This window comes from Acomys minous, assembly GCF_964271855.1.
Source record: "Acomys minous genome assembly, chromosome: 6".
NCBI classification, from domain to species: Eukaryota; Metazoa; Chordata; class Mammalia; order Rodentia; family Muridae; genus Acomys; species Acomys minous.
The window spans coordinates 85,189,103-85,208,485 of NC_140487.1; the positions used below are offsets into that span (position 1 = coordinate 85,189,103).

General features: G+C 43.6%; 1 long non-coding RNA gene across 1 annotated transcript; it reads left to right on the plus strand.

The window, feature by feature from the left end:
- The first annotated feature begins 2,337 nt into the window (after positions 1-2,337).
- LOC311599757 lies at positions 2,338-16,039 on the plus strand. Its single transcript, XR_014779994.1, has 3 exons — positions 2,338-2,398; positions 3,713-3,754; positions 15,752-16,039. It is a non-coding gene; the product is annotated as an uncharacterized lncRNA (long non-coding RNA).
- Positions 16,040-19,383: the final 3,344 nt, after the last annotated feature.

Genomic DNA, 19,383 nt, shown 5'->3' on the forward strand with positions numbered 1-19,383 from the left:
ACCAATGTAAAAATATTTCACACACTGAATTATTCCAGCAGCTTTTAAAAGCCAACTCCAAATTAAGTGCATGATACGTTATTAGTTAGCTATCAGACATACAAAAACCAAACTAATTGGATAACTAATCCTGCGGGCTAACCTTATCTACTGCTAGGGTGGTGTAAACTAGTACCTCAACCTCCATGAAGAACCGTGTCTCCAAACGTTTTTTTCATGCACTTAAGTTTTGAACAAATGATTTCATTCCTAAATGTGCCTACTTTGCCCCTCACCACACATGTACAGAAAATAAAAGCATGTAGGACCCTTGTTACACTGTTAGCTGTAAAATGGACCACACAGAAGGTGAGTATTTACCCGTAAGGTATTGAAAACATAAACGGCAGCACAGAAGCATCCGAAGTGAAGCCAGCACACAAGTAAGGCACTTCTTTGAGTACCTAAATGGAAGGTCTGTAGCGTACGTTAAGTGCAAGAAGGGACATCCAGAAAAAGATTTGTCTAGAAGGCCACCTTGTGTGGTAAAGAAAAGTGGATAGACTGAGAACCACTGGCTGACTGTTGCTATGGCAGAGGACTGAGGAGATTAGAGACAGGCACAAGCAGAGATGGGGCTTCACCTTCCTGTGTCACCTGCTCTTGCACTCCTTCCATGGGCTGCTAATTACAAACACCCAAGAAAACAATAGGCAAACTGCCAAGCATAGATCATAGAAGATGTATAATATGTTGAAAAGATTGCAGGATTTTTTTCAAGGTGTGTGTGTGTGTGTGTGTGTGTGTGTGTGTGTGTGTGTGTGTGTGTGTGTACAGGTGCACACATGCTATAGTGTGCATATGGAGGTCAGAGATCATCCTCAGGTGCCAGTTCTGACCTTTCACCTTATTTGAAACAGGGTCTCTGTTTCCTTTCTGCTGCATGCCCTAGGCTAGCTGGCCCATCTCTACCTTCCATTTCCCCTACCATAGCACTGGGATTCCAGATGCTCTTTCTATGTCTCTGGGCTTTCTGTGGGGTTCTGGGGATTCGAACTCAGGTCCTGATCCCTGTGTAAGTACTTGTACCCTGTGAGACATCCTCAGCCCTAGCTTTCAGGGTGTATCACCAAATGGATCAGGGCTCAAATCCTAGGCTCTATCTGTAGCAACTCTGTTTCTCTAAGTGCCGTAAAATGTTAAGTCTGTAAAGTAAGGCCCACCAGATTGAGGTGGCAGCACTGCTGAGAGAAGCAGGAGCATCAAGTACTTGGCGCAGAGAACAGCACCCACCGTTGTGGCACCCTTCTGGTCATTTTGCATGGGGAAAAATCAATACCGGGGAGAAGATCAAATGTATTGTAAGCCATCACAGCCACTTGGATGTTTAGTAAAGACGTCTTGCTCCAGGGTAGCTTCAGTCTAGACAGCACTTGCTAAACACCATTGAGATGAGGGCAAAGGTCTTGAGGGCAGAGCAGCTCTTCTGTTTGGTGGCTCCGTTTCAGGTGTTATAGACTAGTAGCATCATCTTTCCAATAAAGCCATCTCTTGCTTCCTTATATCCCTGGAACTCTGTTGGGCCAGTAGCAGAAATGATGGGAAATCTGCCTTCATGAGCTGCTCCCACACTCCAAGAAGGTCCATTACTTACTTTCGTCACTAGATTTTGTGTCATTTTATGTGTATGAGTGTTGTGCCTACATGCATGTATGTGCACTGCATGCCTGCTTGGTACCCACTGAAGCCAGAAGAAGGCATTGGATCTCACAGGAATGGAGTTACAGATTTCTGTGAGTCACTACATAGGTGCCGAGAAACCAGCCTTGGTCCTCTGTAAGGGCAACAAATGACCTTAACTTCTGAGCCGATCTCTCTACCTCCACATGCTGCATGACAGGGCTGTCATGGCAACTGCCAATTTAATCTCTGCAATCACAAGGACGCTAAAGCCATCTCCACTCAAAACAAGTGGCCACTGAAGCTTTGCTCCTACCTCCATCTTAAAAGAATACTGAAGTGTGACTGAGGTCAGGAAGGCTACTCTTAACTGCAAGGACCTGCAGACTCCAGCCCTCCTCCTCCCATCAGGGGACTCCAAAGGCTACTCAGGGTTAATGTTGGCCTAGAGCCAGGCGCCTCTCTCTGGTGCATCCTTTCCTGAGGGTAAAAGATTTTGAATCTGGAGCAAGCAAAGTTCAAGGTGGAGTGGGAGGAACCATGGCCTGTTGGGGGCTCAACTATTTAGGTTGAAACCTTTTGCCAGACAAAACACCAGACTTCTGCTAACGCTCTCTAGAACCCGTTTGTCCTCAGCCGTGGTCAGCTGCCATGTAGCAGCTGAGTAGATGGGAGCAGGGTAGGGTGCACCTGGGCACTGTTTCCTGGTGGAGAAAGACCAAGAGTCTGTGCTCTGATGGTAAGCCAAACTCTGTTTCCCAGTTTTACAAAAATAAGGCGCTGATATATATATTTTTTGGGTTGTTTTTTGTTTGTTTGTTTGTGTTTTGGTTTGGTTTGGTTTAGTTTGTTTGTTTGTTTGTTTGTTTGTTTGTTTTTGATTTTTAAAGACAGGTTCTCTCTCTCTGTGGTTAGCCTTGGCTGTCCTGGACTCATTTTGTAAACCAGCCTGGCCTCGAATTCACAGCAATCCACCAGCTTCTGCCTCCCAAGTGCTGGGACTAAAGGTGTGTGCCACCACACCCAACAGATAAATGAGCCTGACATAACTTCATCCAGATAGGCTAAAGTCAGGCATGATGCTGCACACTTGTAATCCCAGCACTTGGGAGGCCCAGGCAGGAGAACTGTAAGCTCCTGATCAGTCTGGTGCACAGATGGACTGTATCTCAAAAACAAACAAATTAACCAACAAATAAATAAAAACGAACCAGAAAACCTAATATCATGTAGCACGGTCAAGTGACTACCTGTGTTTAATATGTGAGTCACGAGTTCAGGACAAGCGGTGAGCCCTGAACAGCCAGTCAGTCGTCAACCATTGAATAAGCTCTCAGTGCGGGGTGGCCAGCTCTCATAGCTTCACATACAGGCGGGTCTCATCAGTATACAGCACATGGTAAAAAGCAAATTCTTTTCAACTTACCAATCACCCTCAATTCCACTGCCCTAAGTGTTTCAGTTTTGAAAGCTTAGGCATTTTATAATAAGGCACTGGTGGCTCTTTCCAGTCACCAGCTCCCTGCAAGATCAAAGAGGCTTCCCTTGAAACTTGTGCCGCCACCACTCTCTGGTCACCTCTTCGGTGGGAGGGCTAAGAAGTGATTTCATCTTGAGCTGGCTCCCGGCAGGTGCTCTGCCTAATTGAAACATTTCGAGGCCTTCAATCCCAGGCCTGTAGCCTGCTCAGAGATGTCTCTCTAAACTGCCCAAAGAGTAGTGGCTTATGAATCTGACAAATGAACCGAATTTAGGGGATAAACTTTCCAAGCGTCTTGATGTCTGGTGTCAGAAAGTTCTTAGGAACACTGTTGGCTTTTGCTTTTTCGAGTCCACGTTCCCACTTTCGTGTGCTCAAGTTTCCACAGCCTGTGGCCATGAGCTCTTCCAGTGCGGTGATTTATTTCTGCCCGGCAGAGTTAGGACGGCCAGCTGGTAAAAGCATTTGAGAGGGACTGAATGGATTCTCGAGACACGAGGTGTCGTAAGACTTATAAGAAGTTTATGGACCTCCGTGGAAATCTGACTCATTTTTCTTATCACCCATATAAAGGTTTTAAAGCAAACAGATGAATCATACAGAAGTGCTTATTTGGTGAGTAGGGGACATCTGGGTTATAGTCACAGTGAGTAAATATTAACTGGTGGGGGAGGGGGGGGCAAGGCTTCAACTTCTCTGGAAGGATTTTGGAAAACAAATGTTGAGGTTAACTTATCTTTACAATTCAGTCATAATAGCTAAATATCCAAGTAGTACTCTTTGATGAAAGATTCCTAAATATTTTAATACAGAATAATGATGCACGTTTTTTATTTCTTTGCTGGATTGAAGATCAAACCCAGGACCTCATACTTGCTAGACAAGCACTCTACCACTGAGCCACACACTCCCCCACAGGTGAAGCTAAATATTTTTTTACACATCCAGCCTTGATATTCCCCAGAGTTTTTCCTATAATAAGCATGTCAAGTTCCTTGTCAAGGAGAATGGTTTCCATGAGCTTCATGTAGATACGTTGACTCTTGACTGTACAAAATAATCTGAGAAAATGTTTTTGCTTGAATATGCTTTTAGAAAAGCAAGCTTCCATTGATCCTGGAGCCTGGGTAAAAACTACTTTCATGCCAGTTAGCAGAGACATAGAAGAAATGAGGTGAAGGCATGGCGCTGAGGCATGGGGAACAATCTCGCAACCGAGTTAAAAAAAAGCTCTGTGCTTTAAAACAGTCTTTGCCTCCTGGTAGGAAACTTCTTCCATCTCTGGTTTTAGAGGCCGGGGTCACCTTCATTTTCACTGCAGTTCATTCCAGCCTTGGTGATGGCCAGGATGCCCTGAGTATGCCAGCAACTCTAAACCCAGAGTCTCGGGTCAAGCTGTTCCTCCTCTGGCACTCTGCTGGGAATCTGACTTCTAGCTAGTGCTTCTTCAGACTCCCGTGCTCCCTGGATGCTCAGGATGGCAAGAGGGCATTAGCGAATAGCGAAGTCTTATCGGCAGAGCTAAGGTCTTTCGGTAAAGTGAGTGAGAAAATGACCAAATGACCATTGTGAGGACGGAAGTTTTCAGGTATCCCAGAGAAACCAGAGGATGTGATAGATGATACACAGTCAGGCACGTAGATAGATGATAGTGTTTGTTTACAGGCGATCACACTAGCCTACCCTTGGGTACCTAGGAACATCTTATGTCATCACCTGCTACCACCAGGTCTGCCTGCTGCCAGGTGTGGCCATCAGCAGGTGTGCCTGCTGCCAGGTGTGGCCATCAGCAGGTGTGCCTGCTGCCAGGTGTGGCCATCAGCAGGTGTGCCTGAGCTGCCGAGTAAAGGGACTGCTCCCCCCTACCCAAGGCTCTGTTGTCCAGCTTCATTCTATTCCCTCTCTCTCTCTCTCTCTCTTTCTCTCTCTCTCTCTCTCTCTCTCTGTGTGTGTGTGTGTGTGTGTGTGTGTTCCCACTCTTTCTCTCCCTATCTGCTCCCCCCTCTCTGCTTTCATAGCTTACCCACTGTCCGTAACTTTTCCCCAGCCCTTCTCCCCACCCCCCACCCCAATAAACCTCCTTATACTAGACATTATACCCCTGTTCCTCAAGGGGTACATCTTGTCATGGGCCCACCATGGTGCCTCCTCAATCACACCACATCATCATTATAACAGGTAGATGATAGATTGATAGATAATAGATAGATGATAGATAGTAAATGATGGATAGGTTGATAGCTATAAATGATAGATGATAGACAGACCTATTATATTGAATTGGCTCACATAATGTAGAGACTAAAAATTCAGACCCAAGGTGTGCAGCCGACAACCTGGACACACACACACACACACACACACACACACACACACACACACACTCACGGCTGCAAAGCTCTGAGAACCAAGAACTAACAATGCAACATCTAGCTCGAGAGCAATAGAGTTAAGACCCAATATGAATTCAGGTCTAAATGAAGGATACAGATTTCCAGTTCAAGCATTAAGGAGTGCCCCAAACTCCTAAAAGAGTCAACATTTTTCTCCTCTCTTCAAGTAATTGGATGAGGCCCATCACATGGGAGCGAGTATTCCATGACACTGTCTACCAAGTTAATAAATGTTAATCTTAGGCAAACATCATCTAAGACACAACCAAAATTATCTAAACACATCTTGATACTCCATGGCCAACACAAGTTGGTACATAAGACTAACTATCACGTTAGCTATTTTGAAGGTCTATAAAGCAACTCTTCATACCTATTTATTACATCTGACAGTTCCTGTTCGTGAGGTGGAAAGTTGGATTAGAAGGAAACTCCTTGCCTTTCTTCTGCTGCAATTTTGCATTCATGAACCCTCAACGTTATTTATCTATCCATTTTTAAACTCATCTTTTTCCGAGATGGGTTGTGTTACAAGCCAGTTTCTGTCCTTGGAACCACATTGAATTCTGCTTTGAACTTCTGCTTTGGCATAACCACCTTCCTTCTCAAGATAGGCTAACTCTCTCGGTTAGAGAAAACATTTTCTTTCATACCCCAAGGGACTATGAAATCTAAGAGTCGTGGGGGGGGGCACAGGCAATTAGTCCAGTAGCACTGGCTATAATTATTTTTCAAGGGGAAAAGATGGCTGCATGGCCTTGGACAACAGGAAGCTGCCAACTGCCCTGACAGCATGTGGATATTGGCACTGCCCTGTTGTGAGCAAGTTGCCCTTTCTAATGAATAGAAACATGCTCTGAAAGGTTGGATTGGAGAGGGGAGTCTGATTCCGTACCTGATATGTAGGAGCCTTAGAACCTGCTCCTCCCATCCACACAAGTAGAAACAAGCTGAACAAATAGACAATTGGTCTCTCTCCTTCATGTCCATCAGAGACCTGGGGTCACATGACAGACACCTCCAGGACCAGAAAGCGACACGAGCAGTTACAGAGAGCAATAGTTTAGCAGGGTAGAAAGCTTCACTGGGCCCAGCACTAAGGTAGAAAAGCTACATGTGGCTTTTCTCACTACAGTGTTCTAGGGGAAGATGTGACCATGCCTTGGGGACTTTTACCTCCCGGGGTATTGTCAGATTTTCACAGTAAAGATAGAAGAAAAAAGCCTACTAGCCCAGAATACTATACCTCAGATCTGTCTCAAGAAAGGAGGCTTAGTGGGTAAAGGTGCTCACCACCAAGTTGGGCAACCTCGAGCTCAATTCCCAGGACCCACATGGTAGAAGAAGAGAATCTACTCCTATAAGTCAGACTTTCACATACATGCCACGTGCACACACATACACTCACAGTCACTTATGCTTACATACACATGTGTGCCTGTACACATGCATACACGTACACAATGAATAAATGTCACTAAAAAGTAAATGATCTAAAACTGCCAATTAAATGTTAGACTGTCAAAATAGATAAAAAAAACAAAACAAAAAACAAACAAAAAACCCCAAACAAACAAAACCCAACCATTGTTCCTACAAACCCACTTTAAATGTAAACACTCAGACTAGAAACAGAGATGGAGAAGGATGAGTCATCTGAACACACTCTGGTTATATGCAGGTTTGTCTCCAGATTCTCTGCTTCTGTGAAGGGCACTATTGCTGGGCCTGCCTCGGAGATGGGGAACTTGAGGAGTTGCTAGAGAACCAAGCAGCCAGAGTTCGTAAATTAGAAGCCACTACTCAGCAGCCAGCCGAACCACTCTTTGAAAAGCCACCACTCTCCCCTGTGGAAAACCTGACTATCTATGTTTTCATTTTAATTAATAAAATCGAATTCATTCTGTTTCTCTCTCTCTCTCTCTCTCTCTCTCTCTCTCTCTCTCTCTCTCTCTCTCTCTCTCTGTGTGTGTGTGTGTGTGTGTGTGTGTGTGTGTGTGTGTGTGTTTTATCTGATCATGCTTGGCTACTACTTGCTTAGGTCTTACATGAAATAATAGGTTAAAGTTACCTTATAGAAATTTGGGGTGTCCTTACTCGTGAACGCACAAGGTTCAATGAAAGAAGTAAATTTAGAGGGGATTATTATGCAGCCAAAGGCAACGTTGTTGCTGATATTCAGTCAACCAAGATAAACGGGTACATTTAGACCACTGATGTTGAAAGTGGTGGACAATTGGGTTCATATCTGCCACGTCTCTATCCCACTGTTTTCTTTGATTGCTTGTTGTTTGTCTCATTTTATCTTTCTGGTTTTACCACTGGTTTTAACTGAGCATCATTTATGACTGTCCTTTTTCTCCTAGTATGTCAATTGTATTTCTTTCCCCCTTTCAGTTGTTGCTAAGTGAATTTTTAAAAATGAGTCATTGATGGATTGGTGAGGCATCCTCTCTTAGGGCCATCATTTGGATTAGTCTTAGACAAATACCACTAAAAGCCAGAATTAGAGAGTGGGGCTCTATGCAAAGGTATGATGAATGATGTTGGGAATAGCAAATAGCCCATTAAATCTGGAAAGTCACAGAGGCTTGAGTGCTGAGAGAATAGTTCCTTTTGTTATGGGTTAAGTTCTCCCCTCCTGGGGAAGGGGAGAGGATATTTAGGTGAAGCAGGATGGAATCTGTCTTAAAGCTCTAATCCTATTTGCACCTTTAGTTTTTGGCTCATCAGTGAGAAGGATGGAAAATATTACCCACTGTTTTCATGCTCAGAAGGCAGATTATTGTGGGATACCAAATTCCTGAAACTCCCCAAATGGAAGTGGAAGGCCTCTCATAGGATATGAGGGATTGTCTGACATGAAGTTCATGTAAACACGGACACATGGACGGAGCAGCTGACTAATCAGTTGCTCACATGCAAATTGTTCCCCCAGGACTGACAGGAGATTGCAATTGGTGCTCTTAAGGTTCTGGGAAGCGAAGAGAATGAACGTTTCTCCTCAGATATTTATACCACAATAGAAATCCCAGTCAAAGACGGCGAGGCACAAAAGATGATGGAAACCAGCTGCCTTCACCTTAGGAGCGTAACTCAGGTCTGATCAGTGATGAGCGGTCTTCAACTTAGTGGGGCAGACATGCGCATGTTTATTCAGTCTTTTCTTCATGAGTTCTAAGCCATAAAAAAGGAACAAAGCAGAGCTCTGGCTAGTTCTAACAAAGTCATGACTTAGAAGTAGGGAGCCCGAAGAATACAAAGAAACAAGGCTGCCTAAGAACCTTCCACATGTTTACAACAAGCACACGCCTACGGTTTCCCTTTATGTGCATGCTGGACTCTACCATTCTAGATGTTGAGAAATAAATTCCCCCATCAGAGGAGCCCGAGTTCCTTGTGGTGTGAGTTACTGGCTGTCACTTTTGTCTTCCTAGTACAGACATCCCTAACTTAGTAGCAACAGCCCAAAGAGAAACAAACAACTTAATGGTGAAAACTTTCATGGTCATCTAACAAGCCCTGCTAAGTTGCTTTGTAGGGTCAGCCCACAATCCTGTGCAACACATGTTAGCATCATACCCACTCACAGCAGACAGCCAAGTTGAAATATAAAGGAGCAAATCTGCTCATTGATGAGACTTAAGTCATCTGACCCTGGAGGAGTCTTTTGATTAAACCTTTATGCATCAAAGGCATAGTGGCCTCTAGAAGCTTCAGTTAGTCAGCTGACTCACAAGTTATGCTGTGACTCCTTGTGTATTTTGACCACGGGGTGATCACAAGAAACCTCTTGCAACTGTGTGCCAGCATTACTAGTGCCCTTTTGGTCCCTCCCTCATCAACCTCAGCATCATGAGCTCAACAGTGGTGGACAGTAGCAAATATAAACAGAAACTACCAGTAGAGACACCACTGCCACCATTCCCAGGGCACTGGGAAACTCATGTCATAGTTTTATTTATGAAAATTAGCAAGGTTGTGGGGGCAGAATATAACTACTGCTTAGTGTGCAAACACTCCAAAATCTTCACTCTCTGAAATTAACTGACAGCCAGTGCCATACATAATTTGCACACAGGTGAAAAAATAATCTTTTAAAATCTGACTTTGGAATGTAACTACTACATAATTACTACCATGTTTCCCAAGAATACATCATCTCAGAGTATGTGGACGTTTGGCAAAAATTTGAAAAATAAAGTATATCCACTCCAAAAAATTCATCATAATGTCATGTGGATAATTTATGGCTGTGTCAATGCACTTGTTGCACACATAGTTGTTACTCGTGACATTTCTACTTGTATGTACAAGCATCTGAGCGCTTCTTTTGTCTTCAGGGGTGACTGTGCCTGAGTAAGTCATGAAATTAATGTTTAAGTTACATTTTTATCAGATATTACTCTGCCCATGTTGGAATCAGAAGGATCAAGAAAACAGGAATCAGAACTTTTATTTAAAACAACAACAGCAATACAACACTCTATGACTGTCCTAACTCCTAGTCAGTTTTCAGACATCACAGAATACCCATGGACCTGTTTAGAATAACACACTGAGAAATGTTATGATGTTGTAGTTCAAACACCTAGAAACTAGCTTTAGCCGCTGCGAGCCACCAGTTTCACTAGGTGTACATTTGTACTATGGGAGAAACATTGAAAAGTACCATACTAAATAGAGAACATCTGCTCTTTCCCCCTTTCCCAGCCCCTGTCCTATTTTTTAATTCAGTTATTAATTCTACTTGTAAGTAATTTTGATTCTATAGTTTATTCTATTTTTGCTATTCCCCCCCCCCATGGTCATCAATGGTAAAGTAGCTGGCTTTCATCAATTTAAAATGTATTTCTACGCTTGGTTTCATTGTGAATTGTTGTATTATAGTGGTTTCTTCCCTCCTCTCTGTGCGGCACTGGGGAGCAAACTTTCACGTGATAGCCACTCACTAAGAAGACCCCCAAATCAATCCAGACATACAAATTATAACACAGAACTACAAGAAACTAAAGGCAAGGCAATGTCACTCACCCAAACTCATCCAATGAAAACCATTACCCCCATGCCAACTGCCAATAAGGATACACAAAAATGGAAAGTCACATGCCAATTTACCTAATGAACACAGAAGCTAAGTTTCACAATAGAATTGTTACAGATCAAAGTTAACAACACATTAGTAAGGGAAAATAAGGCACTCTTTCAGGGGGCAGAGAGGGAGATAAATGTCAAAGAAATTAGAAAGAAGATTAAAATAACAGCAAGGATGTATGAAAACGTCATAAGGAATTATACTATCAATTATTCACCTAAAATATATAATACATGTACGTGAATATAGACACACACGTATAGTTTAAATGACATCTTCTCAGTTGGGATGATAATGCTCCAAGAGTCAAAAAGCACCTAACAAAACCCAGTACTAAGCATGAGATAGCATCTTTTAAGTTGGTCAAGGCTGCCCATGAGACTCCGAAAGCGTACAGCCCATTGCTGCTGTGATTGTTTACTCCAAAGAGGTAGAGACTAAGTCCCTATTTCTAAGGCCACCATGCAGTTCAGACCCAGGTCCCAGAAGCTCTTGAGTTGGAACTGACTTGAATATCTCCTCCTCGAGGATTGGCTTTCGTGGTACCAGAAGGCGCCATGCCAGCTCTAAGGGAGGGAAGCAACAAACAGTCTTACTCGGCTATGATGGTTTTGAACGGCAGAAATGAACTGTATGGAATGATAACCCTGAGGGTGCAGTAGTGGCACATGTACCTCAGCAGTAACCAACAGCTCTCTAATTGCACTTAAGATCCACTCAACAATAGTGAAATCATGTCTCGTCCTGAAAACCTATCCTACCACCCAGATGTAGTGGAGTTAATGGATCTTGAAGGAGAACCTACAAGCACCACTTTACTGAAGCACCACAGTCCCTAACTATAGTCTAAACACAGGTGGGTATAGTGCTTCCCTCCAAGGAAAATTTTCTTCATAACAGGTAGAGGCCATTACAAAAAAAAACTATAATCGATCAAAATGCAGAGTCCTGGATCCTGGTCCCAACTCATACACCTATAACACAACTTCTACACCTAAGGCTCAGGGAACATTGTATAAAAAGAAAACAGATAGATGTTAGAGTCAAAAGATCAGGGACTAGTTTGCTATAAGACTGTGTCTTCTAGAGATGCCAGAAGCTACACCCATGATGTCTCACCAACGTAACTGTCTAAACATGAGATGAACAAGGACAACACCCATGCATATGTCAAAGTAGACAGAGAAAAGCCCACGAAGCCTAAACCCTACACAAGGAATTATAGGAAACTAAGGAATGATGACAGTGGGAGAAATAGTCTTCCCTTGGGAAGAGCACATCAACTGATTATCAGTAGCAAATGGACAGCCTTGAAAACATACATACAGGCAACATTTCACAGACTGAGTGGGATATATGTTCATGTAACAACAATTAATAACAAAAAAAGCCATGAGTAAGGAAGGTATATGGAAAGGTTGGAGGGAGGAAAGAGAAGAGAAGGGGAAAATGACACAATTATAATTTCTAAAAACAGAAGGAAAAGGTTTTGTTTTGGTTTTGTTTTTAGGAATGAAATGCTGTCTGAAACAATCTTTAAAAAAATAGTTCCTAGATTTCATCAGAAAAACTCAGCTTTGAAAAGGAAAATCTGTCATTTACAGTACTTGGATAAATCTAGAAGAAATAAAGTTGTGGGGTCCCTGCAAGTTCTATGACCAGTAGGGAAACAAACTGTGAGAGACAAGAAGGAAAACCCAGTCCAGCCTGACTTAGTCTTAGTCCACACTGGTTCAGACTTCTGGAGTCTGACATCAGGTGGTTTATTTTAAGATAGCACAACTTGAAAAAAAAATATTTCCTGGTGACAATCCCTGGTGCACAAGGAGTCATAATTATATCAGAATTAAACTGAAAGTATGTGTTATTTCTTCCAAGAAGATGAGTTCTACATATAGGGTACATATATTGTCTTAAGGGCGTGGGGAAGGATCTGGGGTGGTGTTGGTCATACAGATAGCTCAGAGATCATTTGAGCTGTAAGCCACCTCTGGTCCTGGATATAAGAGCTCTGGGGGAGTCCCTGGCTATACAGAGAATATAAGGATCATCTAGACAATTTATCTCCAGTCCTGGTTGTGGGCACTTGATATGGCCTGGTCCTTCAGATAACACAGGTCTCCAGGTTATTAATCACTTACAATTCCCAGCCTTCTGGATGGAAAAACAGGTTATGCATCTTTTGTTTTAAAAAAGACAGCCCTGAGTGCTTTATCTTCCTGGTTTCCCTGGTGACATGTGGGTACAAAGTCCTTTGTGTTCTGAACATGAAGCTAAGTGAAATAAGCCAAGTACAGAAAAGAAAATAGCCCACGTTCTCACTTGTATGAAATCTCAAAGCATTTGCCTCATCGAGCTAGAGCGCAGTGGTGCTTCACACAGGCTGAAGCAGGTGGTAAGTGGAAGGCTGAGGAAGAGGAGGTGTTGACCAGGGGCACAAAGTTTGATTTAACCAGAGGAATGAGCTCTGGTTGTCTATTAAACAATACCATTGCCACAGTGGCTACAATACTAACACCATGGGTAATATAGTGTATATTTCAAAACTGTAAGAATAGGTCTTAAATGTTCCTCTACGAATAAATTGGAATTATGAGAGGGGCTGGACATGTTTGTGATCCTAACTGATTACACACTCTGTAACTATATGTGTCTGTGAGCTGAAATATCACATTGTAGATAAAAAAATATATGTAACCAACATGCCAACTGTAAATACACATTAAAAATACTAAAATTTTGTTTTCAAAGTAGCCAAAGTATCCACAAAAATAAATAATCAAGATAGAGACACCAGTAACTGAAGTCTGCATTATATAAGAGCATGCAGCTTTCAAAGTTGCAAGTATTGTGTATTTTTAATATGTTTTCTTTACTAAAACTATAAATAAATGCCGACCTCTAACAATTTACAGAAATCTTCATGGGTAAGTGGACTAATTCATCAACAAATTAAAAACTCAAATGTTGCATGGATGATAACTGGTACAACAAACCAATTATGCAACTTAGCTTGTGTGAGCAGGCACATTTGCTATATGCTCGTCACATGGTTATGAAATATGTGTGGGTATGGAAATACAAATAAAGTTCTAAGCTTTGTTGGGCAACTGCTCAAATGCACTGGACTTCTTTTGTATTTTCTCCATTTAATTCCTTCCCCACACTGAAAATAAGAGTTGTGTTCCACATGCTCTTTACTAGATTGGGCTCACTTTATAAAGCACTCCATTGGACAGATCTGCCTAGCTAAGTATAAAGCCCAGGACAGTCATGCCTCATCTTTTTTTTTTTTTTTAAACATTGTTTGATTGCTTCTCCTTCACTCAAGGCATGGGTAGGCATTGCCAGACCTTCTTCTCCCTCCTGGAGTAGAGAGAGGGTTCTCACCAACACCATGACCCCAGATCTGAATTCACCATGTCAGAAGACGACCCAAACAAGAGGAGGGAATGCTCCAACTCTGGAAACACAGGAGAGTTAGAGCCTCTGGGGCCTTGGAGTAGCTGGGAAGTGGGTCATGGGTACTTCATACTTGTCTACACTCTGTGGGTCTGTGCACCTTTCCTAGGGCTCTCCTGTGATCAAGAAACCAGCTTTACAGTTCTAGGAACTCTGACCACGTTAGTAACAGCCTGTCTTTTATTTTTCCACCCTGCCCCTCCCCCAACTTCTCATCCGGCTCTTGTTTCCATGGAATTGGATGTTGTGTCCTATACTGTGTGAGTGTACGCTCTCAAAAATGATACCCAGCTCACACACTGTAAAGTCATGATTTGCCTCCATTCTCTAAGCAACTTGCATAACCCAAAAAGAAGCTAGTCAGGGTAAGACCATATCCTGCAATTGCCCTCACGTCTCCAGAGCAGGCCTTCTGCTGTGGTCTAGAACTTTCCGTCGGCTTGTGTTTGCCTTTCCTCCTCCTACTGGAAACAGGCCTAAGCCTGATTTGCTCAAAATGTCTTCCCTCCTCGATGTTAGCAATAAGATCCTTTATGAAAATGAGACACCACTGAGGTTATGTAAGTTAAGATGCTGTCTTCCCAAGCTTGCTGCCTCGGTTCCAGAACAGTCTGAAGAGCGCCCGGTGAACTAGCCAGCGTTCTTGTGACTTTCCTCAGGCAGTGACTATGAAATGACCTAAACTACAGGATGCTTATCTTCTAGCAAAGGACAATATCTGCTCTGCCCACACCTAATTAAAAGGCCCGATTTCGTTACAACACTGTGCGGCTTGGCTGCCCTCCCGGCCCTTTCTTCTTTGAGTAAGCTGAGAAGAAATGTCCAAGGATGTGTTTTATTTCATCGCTCACGCGCTCGTGAAATGGCAGCAGGGCGGAAGTAGCCATCACACGCATGAAATGATGGCTGTTTGATTCTGTGTTTGATAAGTTAGAAAGCACTGTACAGAAGGCACAAGATGGGGCCACATTACACATAAACCATCCCTGTGTGCGCCGGAGGACATGGGTTGTCTGTGTGTACCTTACAAATTGCATTTTTCAGCATAAACAGTAACCTTGCCAAACCAGCACAGTGTTTACAGAGTCTGACGCAACCCATCTGTGGAAGAGGCTTTTCTGTGTTTAGGCTGATAAAATGTAAAACAGTTGGGGACGACTTCACAAAGGCCCTGGATCCTGATTTGAAGAGCGTGTCTGTCATGTTCTTTCTAGGTTATACGATGACAGTTCTTCCAGAGGTCAGTGGAGCTTGACATACTCTGCTGGCTAGACAGCCAGCCAAGCCTGAGTCTAAGGTTCTGCTGCCTTCCCCAGCCCAAGGGCGGACACCCTTGAACTATGAGGCATGGAAAGCACCTGGGCTCTCTCTATGCTTTATTTTTTCCTTACAGCTGCATTTGGCATAGCATTAACAGGAGCAGTAGAACTCAAAGCACTTGAACTGAGTGGCCTTCCTGCCACTGGAGGTTCACTCTTACCCATTGTAAGCTGGAAGACAAACATCTAGACACTTTATAAATGGCCACCTCGCTGAGACCCAGCCTCCTCCTTTGCTTTCCTCCATGTATTACTTATTTTTTTTTTTACTGCTGTGATAGAATACCATGACCTAAAGCTATGTAGAGACAAGAGGGCTTATTTTGTGTTATGGTTTAAATAGGTAAGAGTCCATCATGGCCGGGAGACATGGCAGCAAGTGGTAGGAGCCTGAAGCCAAGAAGAGATCCCATCACAACCACACCCAGGAAGCAGAGTGAACAAACAGAAAACAAGATGAGCTATAAACTTTCAAAGACCACCGACAATGACCCATTTCCTCCAGCAATGCCCCATATCCCCAAAGTTCCATAATGCCCCCACCCACCCACCCCCAAACAATGCCACCAACTGGGGACCAATTGTTCAAAAATATTTAAATTACCACACAGAGGCAGGTCCCTGAGACTAAGATTCAGCTTTGTCTCAAGTAGCTAATATAGGAAATAGAGGCAGGAGGGAGGATGGAACATGGGCAGTTGAATACATAGCTAACATGGCTACCTCATGGGTGGCTGGAGCTTCATCTTAAAAGACACTGAACAGTATATACCACATGGGACAATGCCAACTGTGGGGTAGAGGACCTGAGCACAGTCATCCTGGGCCCCCTTGGCCTCTACTGAGAACAACTATTTGGAGGAGGTGCTCTACTTGCAGGCCTGTCAGGTCCTTGCCAGCAGAGCAGGCTTCTGAGCCATACAACAGTGGAAATGGACAAGAAGACAAAGCATCAGACAGCTGTGAGGAAGGAAGGTGGCCACCCACTGAAAGACAGGCCAGCACTCTCATACTCAACAATCCTAGGAGGGGCTTGTGGGTAATAAATCTAGCTGAAAGGTGGTTGAGACCAAGAAGGCTTGCCTGAACAGGTTTGCAGAGTGGACATTCTTTCTCCCTGGGAAGCATGCTCTTTGCTTACCTCTTCAATAGGAAATCGGAGGAAGATTTAGTGGGAGGTTCGTTCCCCCACCCCCCACCCCCCGCCCTCTTGAATCCACCAGTTTCTCCAGATTATTGTGAGGATTTGGGGCATTACTTTTTCCCTTTATGTCAGACTTCCAATAAGTCATGAGGTCGTGTACAACTACTGCTTAAGAAAGAATGTGAAACGACGCAGCTTCATTCTGAGTGCCTGTTACAGGAGTGCCTTGAGTTGTTTAGACTTTGAGTCTGTTTAACTTGGGTGTGTAATGTCTTCATTTATTTGCAAGGGCTTATAATAAAATTTACATTTAAAAAAAATTAAAGAGTAAGCTGTGCAGTGGAGGCAGATACCTTTAATCCCAGACCTTGGAAAGCAGAGGCAGATATATCTCTATGAGTCCAAAGATAGCCTGGTCTACACAGTGTGTTCCAGGACAGCCAAGGCTACACAGAGAAACCCTGTCTCAAAGAAACCATAACTAACTAACTAAATTAATGAATTAATTAATTAAAACAAAAAGTAAATATACTCTAGTATGAGTGGCTTTTGGAAATGGTGGAGGCATGTATGATGGCTCTGCTCCCCAAAGGGATATTTGGCAATGGCCGATATATGTATTGCAAAAATATTAATGGCAGTAGTGAGAAGTGACCAGGGACACTAATTAATATCCAGTGTCCAGTATGGCCTTCCTATGGCTAAGAATTCTCTGGTCCAAAGTGTCAATGGTGTGAGGCTGGGAAAACCTGTCCTATGGATTAATGCTGCAAGCCATGATGCCTGTTAACAGTGTGGCTTGGTGAGCCCAAAAGCCACTTCCTCATTAGCCATGAAGAAAAGAGGCATGCACAACCTATGTTTTAGCAACTGACTCTCATGTTTGCTGTGCATAATTTCAGGAGTGCCTAAAAATGCAGATTTTCCTAAGCCATAAAAGCCATAGAGAGTCTGACTCAGTAATTCTGGAACATGACCCAAAAGTCTGTTTTTAAAAGTACTAGCAGGTATGTGAAGCGGCCGACCGTCACAAGTTACTTTCTATGCTAAAGCCGTAGTTAACATTTTAAGTACTAAAAGGACTTAAAAGTGTCCCCAAATGCAAGCTGTTATTATGACCACTGTTAAAGCTGACGTTGTCAGTAGAAAAGCTCTGGCAGGGAAGTCAGAGCCATCCAGAAAAGCAGGGGAGGCCAGGAAGCACCCAGAGGCAGATGTTATCAGCAGGGATATGGGAACATCTGGTGGCTACAGGACTTAATGTCCTTCTCTGATGAATGGTCTCGTGGTAAGGTAGGCTGGGGAACGTGTGTTGTCACATAAAAGTCTTAGTTAAGACTGTCTATAAAATGTTGAGTATATAGTGCTTATAAGAGCAAGGCTATTTGATTTATTTCCACATCCCCAGAATGCATCACCAATGTCAGCCACAGCCAGGATACAACAAGCATGTTTACTAGCTGGGGTGATGCTGCAGAAAAGGAGCAATGCCCTAGTCCAACAGCTGGATCAATTTCCTAGTTTTCTAAGCTAGGAGGAGACACCTTCCATCTTAGAATAACACATGACAAGCCCAGACAGACTCAACCACTTAGGCCAGACTCTGCACTTTCCTGGGCCAGCACACCCATCCATCATCCAGCAGCGTGCGAGCTCCAGTGACTCACAAACACACTGTTCCCCAAAATTGCCAACCACAGTGGGAGTCACCACATCTGGCAATATTGTCCCCAGGAGTGAATAGGAACTTGGGACTGATGTCAAGATACAAAGGGTAAGTCCTCTGTCCCAGGTGGGGTGACTCAAAGATGTGAGTCCTGTTCCCTAGCTCAGGGGCAATGTGGAAATAGACCGCATCTGAAACCGTATCATTTCTTATTTGTTCCTCCCGCCGGACAAGCTTCTCCCCCGCCCCCATCACCTTAAAGATTTCTCCTTAAAATTCAGGGCTGCACATAGGAAAACTAACCTGAAGGACTTGGTATGGGACTGAAGGTTAATGCCACATGTGCACAGAGCCCATCAGTCCTTTCACATAGCATACCTCACAGAAGCTTCTGGTCCAACGGACAGGAGAAGCCACTTTTTAAACAAGTGACTAATCTGCAAGCTTAAGACTTGCCTACAGGCAGAGGGCACTGCCCTTACGGATGCAGTATTCGAGTAGAACCAGTAGCCACTATAAGGTACTACGTCCTTGGTAGTCTAATATCTAGGCTTAAGAAGGAAGAGGGAGGAGTCTGTCATCCCAGGGACCTGCTTGGGAGTCCCCAGGAATGAATGACTTTTCCTGGAGAATACTCTACAACATGGAGTTTTAATGATCAGAAAGTCCTGACTCCTGTATGAGCTACGTCCCCAATGCAGCAAGAGCCCCATTTAACACTATCGATCACTTTAGGCTCCTGGTGCCCATATGGCAACAGTGTGTGTGTATGGGGGCGGGTTACCATTCTAGAAGCTACTACTGTGACTCTTGCTGACCATAAGGATACAGATCTGTTGCTGCCTGATAAAGTGCTAACGGGCTATATTTGAAGCCTCAGTATTAGACCAACAGCATCTCTGGCTGCCGTTGCTGTCATTATTACTGCATGTGGTTAGATAGAGCAACTTCCTCCCAGCAAGGTCGTAGGAGCCAGGCAAGGCCCAGGACTCTTCCCAGAGGGCAGGCCATCATTCACACCCACAGAGCAGAAGCGTTTAGCCAAGGTAAATGTCAACACAAAGAAGCACAGCGCTCACCTCAAAGGGAATTAGAGGGTTTATTTTGGACTGGATATGAGTGACCGTGATCCAGGAACATAGATTTAATTTGCCCCCAATGCCCC